Consider the following 8,650-nt stretch of genomic DNA (forward strand, 5'->3'; position numbering starts at 1 on the left):
TTTCTAAATCGATGCAAATGTACTAAGAAGTGATGAATATGCAACTATGTGATGATATTAGGAATTACCGATTATATATGTAGAATGGAATGATTTCTAAATGTTTTGTTTGTTAATTTTTTTAATTAATAAAAAAATGTAAGCATAATTTATCTATTTCTGCATAGAAGCTTGGATGTTTATTACCCTGATAGGCGTCCAAGCACTCATAAACACTTAGAGGCACCCTAAACACAGTCTAATCCAAAGTACCTGCTTACGATGAGGAAATTGTGGTCATCAATATGTGGTTTAGATCCTACAACAGCTTTAGTGCTGACATTGAGAAGATCAAACACTATTGGCAATTCAGTGTTGCTCTAAAATATTACATTTACTATTCCTATTTTGCTTCCTAATACAATATTAGGTCCTTCTGCGACTCACGAAAGCTTCACATCCTCTACAGAAAAGTTGTTGATATACACAACATTCACTGTGTCTATCCACAGACTCCCATCATCTAGTTAAAAAATAACAAATGGCAACTAAGAGTTGTCTTCAGTATCTTGAATTAATCATCCACAATCTATTTTAAATTAATCAACCACAAAGTAAATACTACAGAAAATTGGAGCTCCATATGGAGGATGAGACTGACTGATGTAAGAAATCATAGGCTGCCTCTGGATATGAGGCTAGAGTCAATCTCATCCGAAATCCATCAATGAAAAAGGAGGGGGAGAAGATCCCCCTGACATACATCAACCCCACTCCCCCCAAAAATAAAACAAAAAACTGCAGCAAAGCAAAACCCTATGTTATCTTGAAAGGGGAAAATTTTTTTCAAGAAATGTACCAGAAAATATCCATTATTTTAGATTTTTTGTATGTATCCATAAATATCAAATGTACACACTGCACTTTAATAACAAATGGTCCCATTTATAAAATTCAGATTGTATACAATTATTACATTTGGGATAAAATAAATTTGTCTGCTCTTTCTCCTGAAGATGAAGCTTATATAACTTTATAACTTTGATCTTAAAGCAAAATTCATTTTAAAAGCATATTAACTAGATGTTATGCTAAGTTATTTCTGTGTAATCTCAATCGGGTTTTACACATATGTTAGTGATTCAAGGGCATTTCTCTCCATATTATTCACAGGACATTATCAGTAATAGAAACAGATGGGTCAAAAAAACTGGAGGGTCAAAGTTAATCTTGGTTTTAATGTATGTGTTGTGGTAGGAGGGTTGCGGAGGGACAGAGTGCATTGGCTGTTTCCTTAATAAGACAGTGAGGTGGCAAGTAGACATGATCTGTGTATGTACATTACATCTATCAAGTATTAATCACTGCATATATATAAACGCTATTGACCAGAATAGATGAGTTTAATAAGAAAATAGTAGCTGAATCAGACATAATAGCAATTCAAATTTAGGTTCTTAAAATAACTTTTAACTACGCATGTTTCAGTAGTTTATTATCCTAATTAATTAAATAACCATAAGCACATGAAACCCTTCTAATCATCTGGTCTTCAACATTTTCAATAATTTATTACTATTAAAATTTTTGAGTATACATCCCTAAATAAATTCATATTCATATAAATTATGAATGATACGCCTGTTCTTCTTTAGTGGTCAGAAGCATCAGTTCTTGAGTGAAGCCACCTGGATCTGAATCGACTCTGCCACTTTCTAGCTTTGGAACTTTGGGTAACTTATTTAATCACTATGAGATTAACCTTTTCTTTCTTTTTTTTTTTTTTTGAATTGTAATCCTTTTAATGATATTTCAGAACAAAGAAAATGTCACAGAGTTATATGGCATTTTTGTCTAGTATAGAACACAAGAAACATTTACCAACAGAAAATAGTTCTACAGTCCAAAAATAGATTACTTACAAATATTTGCAAAATTAATTCTTAAGGTTCTCAAGAAGTCTTGTACTTGAAGTGACAGTTTACAGAGATGAGAAATTAAAATAGAACTTTTTCATTAGAAAGATAATGATTCATAACTTAGCCCTTGCTGAAAGTACTCAATAAGAAAGTGGAGATATTTTCATTCCCAGGTAACTGTCATATAGTATCTCCTCTCCCTGCTTCTACTTTATTCTTTTTGTGTCACTTTAGTACATTTATCTCCTGAGTTCTCTGTTTTCTCTTCTATATGTATCTGTGCCATGGGTTTTCTTGTCATTTCTTCTGTTCTGCTCTTCACTGAGGCTTTGCTGTGGCCATTTTCTACTCCCTTTGCCTGTAACTACCATGACTTTGGCTTTGACTTCGGCTTCTCCTACTCTTCTCATCTCTGCTTTGGCTTCTGCTGTTCCTCTCATTTCTTTCAGATCCTCTCTTCTCTGGACTATGATGACAACTTCCGGACTTTCCGTAAGAAACAGAATAGCTCCATTTGCTATTTTTCCTAGAACTCTCTTGTTTTAAATGCCCAGGCTGTTCCCTGGCTTTTACCTTCTTACTGTGACTGCTACAAAGTTCTTCACAAAATTTTCTCTTTTTAGACTTGTCCTTCTCTTCAGAATCACTGCTATTTCTTGAACACTTATTTTTCCTTCTTTTCTTCTTTTGTAATTTTGTTTCTTTATTGTCACTTTCACTCTCACTGCTGCTTGCTGAAGTCTCACTGGAAGAAGAGGAAGAAGAGGAGGTGGAGGATTTATTTTTATGTTTTTTATGTTTACTTGTGTTCTTCTGAAGCTTTTTCTTTTTTCTGTCTTTTTTCTTTTTCTTTTTTTTCTTCTCGAGTCGATCCAATTTCCTGAGAAGCTTCTGTTTTTGTTTGGTTGTTAGTGACTTTAAAAATTCAACTTCTGGATCTTCTTCACCCTCACTTGCAACATATTCCTGTGATGGATCATTTGCGGTCAAGTTTCTCCCCAGTACATTTCGTTTCAGTGCAAACCCACTGTTTCTCATCTCCGCTATTAGCTCCGAGGGGTGCATTGATGGGCCTTAGCCATCAGTGGGAACTGAACTTGCATTGATTCCAGAAAGACCAAACAAAGGACATTCTGGATCTGTATTGACGTGACCCCATTTGTGACATTTAATGCATCTCACATTTCGAACCTGAATGCCAAAGGGTTGATCTCTGATGTTCATATCATCTTTGGCATACTTTTCTCGTGGAGCTCCCTTCTGCCATTCAAATTTGTATTCAGGTTCTCCTTCTGTTTCTTCTTTCTCTCTGTTTTCTTTTTTAGCTCCTGGTGGGGCATCATACATAAAATTAAGGCCATTATTTACATGTTCATCTCCCATAAGCAATCTATTGTCATATGATTCTTGTTCTTTAAGATACTGTTGCATTAATTCTTCTTGTTTTTTCTTATCATATGATATTTTCTGTTCTGCCATCCATACCTTTTTGATATTAGATTTGGAAGCGGGATGAAAGTCCTTCTTGCACATGAAGTTGGCAAACGATTTCCCCATTTCGGAGTCCAGGCTCTTAACCTTTTCTAAGAGTCTGATAATAATAATACCTACTTCATAGATTTTTTTGTGAGAATTGAATTATTTAATATGTTTTAAGTGCTAACAACAGGGCAGGGAGTATTTTAAACACTCAGTAAGGGAAGGATAGTATTAGTATACTTTATTGTTACTGAGGCTGCTGTTGTTATTGTTTTTGCTATTATTATTACTGCATTGCTATTTTCTGTAACGTTCTAAACATGGCCCCAAATGGAAAAAGAAAAAAGTGCATGTATATGTAACTGTAGATGTAGATGTAGATGTAAATATACACATACATGCATTCCCTACACAGGAGCGGGAGAGGGGAGGCAAAGAAGGAAGAGGAGAAGAAAGAGGGGGTCGATAAGGAGGAAAGGTGGTACAAAGACGAGGGGGAGGAAGTGGTCTAATTTTCTCTTTCCCACAGAATTGTATGGTGACTGCACCCAGTTTGGCAACTACTACCCGTAGATCTAAATCAATATGTCAAAACCCACTTGTGCACTGTTACCGGTTCCGAGATGCCTAGCAACTGACATGTTATTAAAGATAGTCACAGTATCAGTCTTTTGTTAGGAGTTTCTCCTAAAAGTATCTGACATTGCTTCATGTCTGCCAGTTAAAGTCCTTTTACAAATACTGCCATTAACATTGTGACCTGCAAGGACACTCCATCATGCTGTTATTAATTAAATTTCCTGATGAATGAGTCATCAAATATCACTTAATATTGGCAGTTACACAGTTCTTTGTTAGGTCTTTGCAGAAGCTGATATGCTGGGAGTAGGCTGAGAGGTTTCTGGTTCTGATTTCACACACGTTTGGAGAATCAGACCTATCTGCGTTTATCTTCTGGTTCTCACCTACGGTAATATAGCTTCCCGTTGTCTCTGCAAATGGGAGGCAATTCCGTGAGGAATCTATGCAGGCATGATTATCCTGATACTTAGCTTTCACTGTTTCCCTCCTGACTCCAGGCATGTTTCATCCTTGGACAAATTGGCTGAAAACTTAGGCAATATCCGAAGGTCTTTTCTTGTCCCCCATCTCTCCAGTTTAATCCAATGTCGTCAGAGATTAAAAGTTTAAACATCATTTCTTCATTGGTATATGCATACAAAGGTAGCTTTTGGACACCTATTAATGTCAGGCACTGGTAGCTGTAAAAAGATATGATGGTGGGAGAAACTTCTAGCCCCTCATATCAGGGAGTAAAGAACTGATTCTCACTTAGCATGTTCTTGAGCCCATCTTCTAATGTGGGTGAGAAAGGGTGGAATTAGCATGCATGCACTGGGAAGCAAGAAAACCTTGAGAGTGTTCATCCTGCTTTTTGTGCCTTGGGAAGATAAATATTAAAGTATTCTAGCTTTATCCTTGATTTAAAGAGAACCGTGAATTTGGACTCTCTTATCTAGATTCCTTGAAGAACTCATCTTGAGATGAATGATGATCTTGATTTATGAGAATATTATTTTAGAGCCTGTTGCTTGGAATAGCTTTTGTTCTTCTATGTCTCTTTTATCATCTATTTCTCAATGATGAGAACTGTGGAGCAGGTTCTGTTTTACTTTATGCTGGGATACAAGGGGAGGTACAAACTGAATTTACAACTCAAATACCTTGAATATTTTAACCTTATTAGCAACACAAATTTTTGCTGTCTTCCACTTGCAAATTTACCTCCGCATCCCAGTTCACTCTGCTTATTATGATTTATAGTGTCTCTGTATTGATATGTTTTTATTTGCATTTAAGATTTTACTGGGCTTGAATTTTTTTTTTGGGGGGGGTTACATCGTCCGGGAAGTGCACCCAGGTCACCTGTATGAAAGTTGGGTCTTCTACCACTGAACCACCCGTGCACCCTAGGCTTAAAATTGTATTTGTAAAAATAGGTGGGTTCTATGATATCATAATTTACAAACATCAGAGAAATTCATACCAATGTTATATATATTTTTTTAAGATTACTTTGATTTAAAACAAATAAAATAACTCTAATCTTTAAGGCCCATTGACCTGTGAGCATCATCTATTGGGTTGACACCCTTAAAACATGCTCTTTAAGAATATTTTACTTAATTATTTGCTTATTTAATTATTTCTTCAACACAATATGATGTTAATATATGGATTAATGCAAGCAGAGATTCATTTTAAATTGAGACCTAACATCACAATGTGCGACATTATCTACAATTATCTGCAATTTCAGTAATCACCTTTATATACTCTTTCTCTAACAGTCCAACTCTCAAAACCCCTTGGCTAATTTATAATAAGTTCATTGAAACCATGAAGAATTGAAATGATAAAATCCTGGAAGTTGGTTGCTCTGTAACTGTAAAGTCATACTTGGTATTTCTTTGGAAGCTATTCTTCCTGATAGAGCACAAACTTCCTGAATTGATGACTTTGAATTTTTTTTTATCATATGTCAATGGAGAGTAAAAAAAATCTAGAAACCATATTCATTGTTAATTATCAAATATTGATATACTTACCCAGCATCACCTAATATTCTAGGGGTTTTATAAATGCCGACTCATTTAATTGTCATAACAATATTATGAGGTGGGTACTATCATTATCCATTTTGTAGAAATGGAACAGAGACAGAAAGATATTAACTTCCCCAGTAGGTGCAAAGAGAATATGTAAACTTGAGCTATAGAGAAAGACAGGGAGGTCAAAGCAAAGTATAAATCAAAAAGCCAAATCAAATGGCTTTTCTTCTAACCTATTTCTCATGGACTTTTCTGTGGCCTCTGACACTGTGAACATTACTGCCTTGTGGAGATTAATTTTTCCCTTACCATTTGGAATATCTGGCTCTACTGGTGATTTCTTATGTCTCTGCCTACTCCTTTGCTGGTTTCTCATCCCACTGTCTTTTACACAACTTGTGAGCTTCACAGTATTCTCAGCTCAGATTCTTGTTTCAGCTTCTCCTCTGTTGACCGTATCCACATGAATAATTCCGGCTATGTTTTTAGCAACACATTTATTTTCGGTATAGCAACCCATCCATATCCCTGAGTCCCAGTTATTGACTTCTGATTGCTAGTTATCTGTACCCAATACAGTACCTGCACCCTAAATTTCAAGCCCAAGTTTGTAATGTCTCAAGCTCACATTTCCTTTTAATGGTCACTATAGTCCTATCCTCTTCCTTTGCCCATAGCCATCATCCCTCACACTAACACTGCATTCAATTGCTAAACTGTAAATTCCACCACTGGGATATCTTTTCTTAATATTTCTCCTTGTCATTTTCTCTTCTCCCTACATTTTGGCCCTTAAAACTGCTCACTCACACAACAAAACAGTTTCCTAATTGCCAGCTTACATTATTCCCAATTTCCAAAAGGTGGAAGCTCTCCATCAAAGATGAATGGATGAGCAGAATGTGGTGTATACACACAGTGGAATATTATTCAGCCTTGAAAAGGAATGGAATTCTGGTACATGTAATAACATGGCTGAGGCTTGAAGACATTATGTTGAATGCAATAAACCAGACACAAATGGACAAATATTGTATGATCTCTCTGGTATGAATGAGCAAATTAATATACTCAGAAACTAGCATACAGGTCGCTAGGGACAGATTTGAGCATGGGAAATGGGGAACTACAATGCAAAATTGGTAAATAGTTTTTGTTTGGGGTTGTTGAAACGTTTTGGCATAGGTGGTAGAGATGGTAGCACACACTGTGAGTGTGTTTGATTTTGGTTGAAGGGAAACAATTTAGGTTGTATATGTTTTTAGAATAAAAATTTTAGGGAAAGAAAACAAGAAACTGTACAACACAAATAGTGAACCATAATGTAAACTATGGACTATTGTTAATAGTATAATTATAGTAATACTGTTTTATCAATTGCAACAAAGATACAACTTCTAATGCAAAATGTTATAATAGGGAAAACCATGTAAGTGTGTATGGGGTGGGTATATGGGAATTCTGTATTTTCTACAGAATTGGTTTGCAAACCTACAACTTCTTTAATTGAAAACACAAATAAAAGAAAATGTACCAAATTACATAAAAATATAGAGTGACAGCAAACAATTAGAAACTTCCATAGATAAGCCAAAGATACTAATCATGAGAGCAATAATATCTATTATAACTTTTATGAGTCTTTTAGAGAGAAATATTGAATATTTAAAAGGTATAAACAGCAAAATAACATTTAAAGGGCTTAAAATATGAGAGAGCCAAATTAATGAAGAATAACATTCAATTATATATATACATATATATGTCAGTTTTCCCAAAATAGTGTTCTAAAAATAATATACCAGAACTTTGATTGGCATTAGATATCTATTTAAGCTGGGTGTTTGGATAATCTATGGCTCAGCAATTCCACCTCTAAGAACATATTTAACAGAAATGTGTACAAGTGTAAGTTAATTTAAGAAGTTTTTTTAAGTATATACAGAGCAGTTTTATTCACATCAGACAAAAACTGAGAACACATTCATCTAAATTGGAAAGAATATTGATACTTTAATATTGTGCCAGTTTGAATCTCTTGTGGACCCCAGAAAAGCCATGACCTTTGATTCTCATTCAATATTGCTGGGTGGGAGCTTTTTGATTGTTCTGAGATATGACCCACCCAGTTGTGGGTGATAACTTTTGATTAGGTGGTTTCCATGGAGATTGTCTCCACCCATTCAAGGTGGGATTGCTTACTGGAGCCCTTTAAAAAAGAACCATTTTGGAAAAGCTTGAGAACCATGAGAACCACGAGAGCCCACAGAGCTACAGACTTCTGCAGATGAAGAAGGAAAACGTCCCTGGGGGAGATTCATCAAACAAGAAGCCTGGAAAGAAAGCTAGCGGACTTTGCCATGTGCCCTCTCTCAGCTGGAGCTGAGAGAGAAACCCGAACTTCATCAGCCTTCTTGAACCGATATACCTTTCCCTGGATGCCTTAATTTGGGTGTTTTCATAGCCTTGCTTTAATATGGACATTTTCACAGCCTTAGAACTGTAAACTTGTAACTTATTAAATGCCTGTTTTTAAAAGCCATTCCTTCTCTGGTATATTGCATTCTGGTAGCTTGAAAACTAGAACAGGTATGATATACAACAATGAAAATGAAAAGAATTATGATTGAGAAAAATATAGAGAAATCTCTGAACTATAAT

The 8,650-nt window shown here is 35.4% G+C and overlaps 1 pseudogene; it reads right to left on the reverse strand.

Annotated features, from left to right (window-relative positions):
* Window positions 1-1,777: 1,777 nt before the first annotated feature.
* On the reverse strand, window positions 1,778-3,464 carry LOC143643703 (corepressor interacting with RBPJ 1 pseudogene; annotated as a pseudogene).
* Between the last annotated feature and the right edge of the window lie 5,186 nt (window positions 3,465-8,650).

Source organism: Tamandua tetradactyla, chromosome 8 (genome assembly GCF_023851605.1).
Source record: "Tamandua tetradactyla isolate mTamTet1 chromosome 8, mTamTet1.pri, whole genome shotgun sequence".
Taxonomy (NCBI): domain Eukaryota; kingdom Metazoa; phylum Chordata; class Mammalia; order Pilosa; family Myrmecophagidae; genus Tamandua; species Tamandua tetradactyla.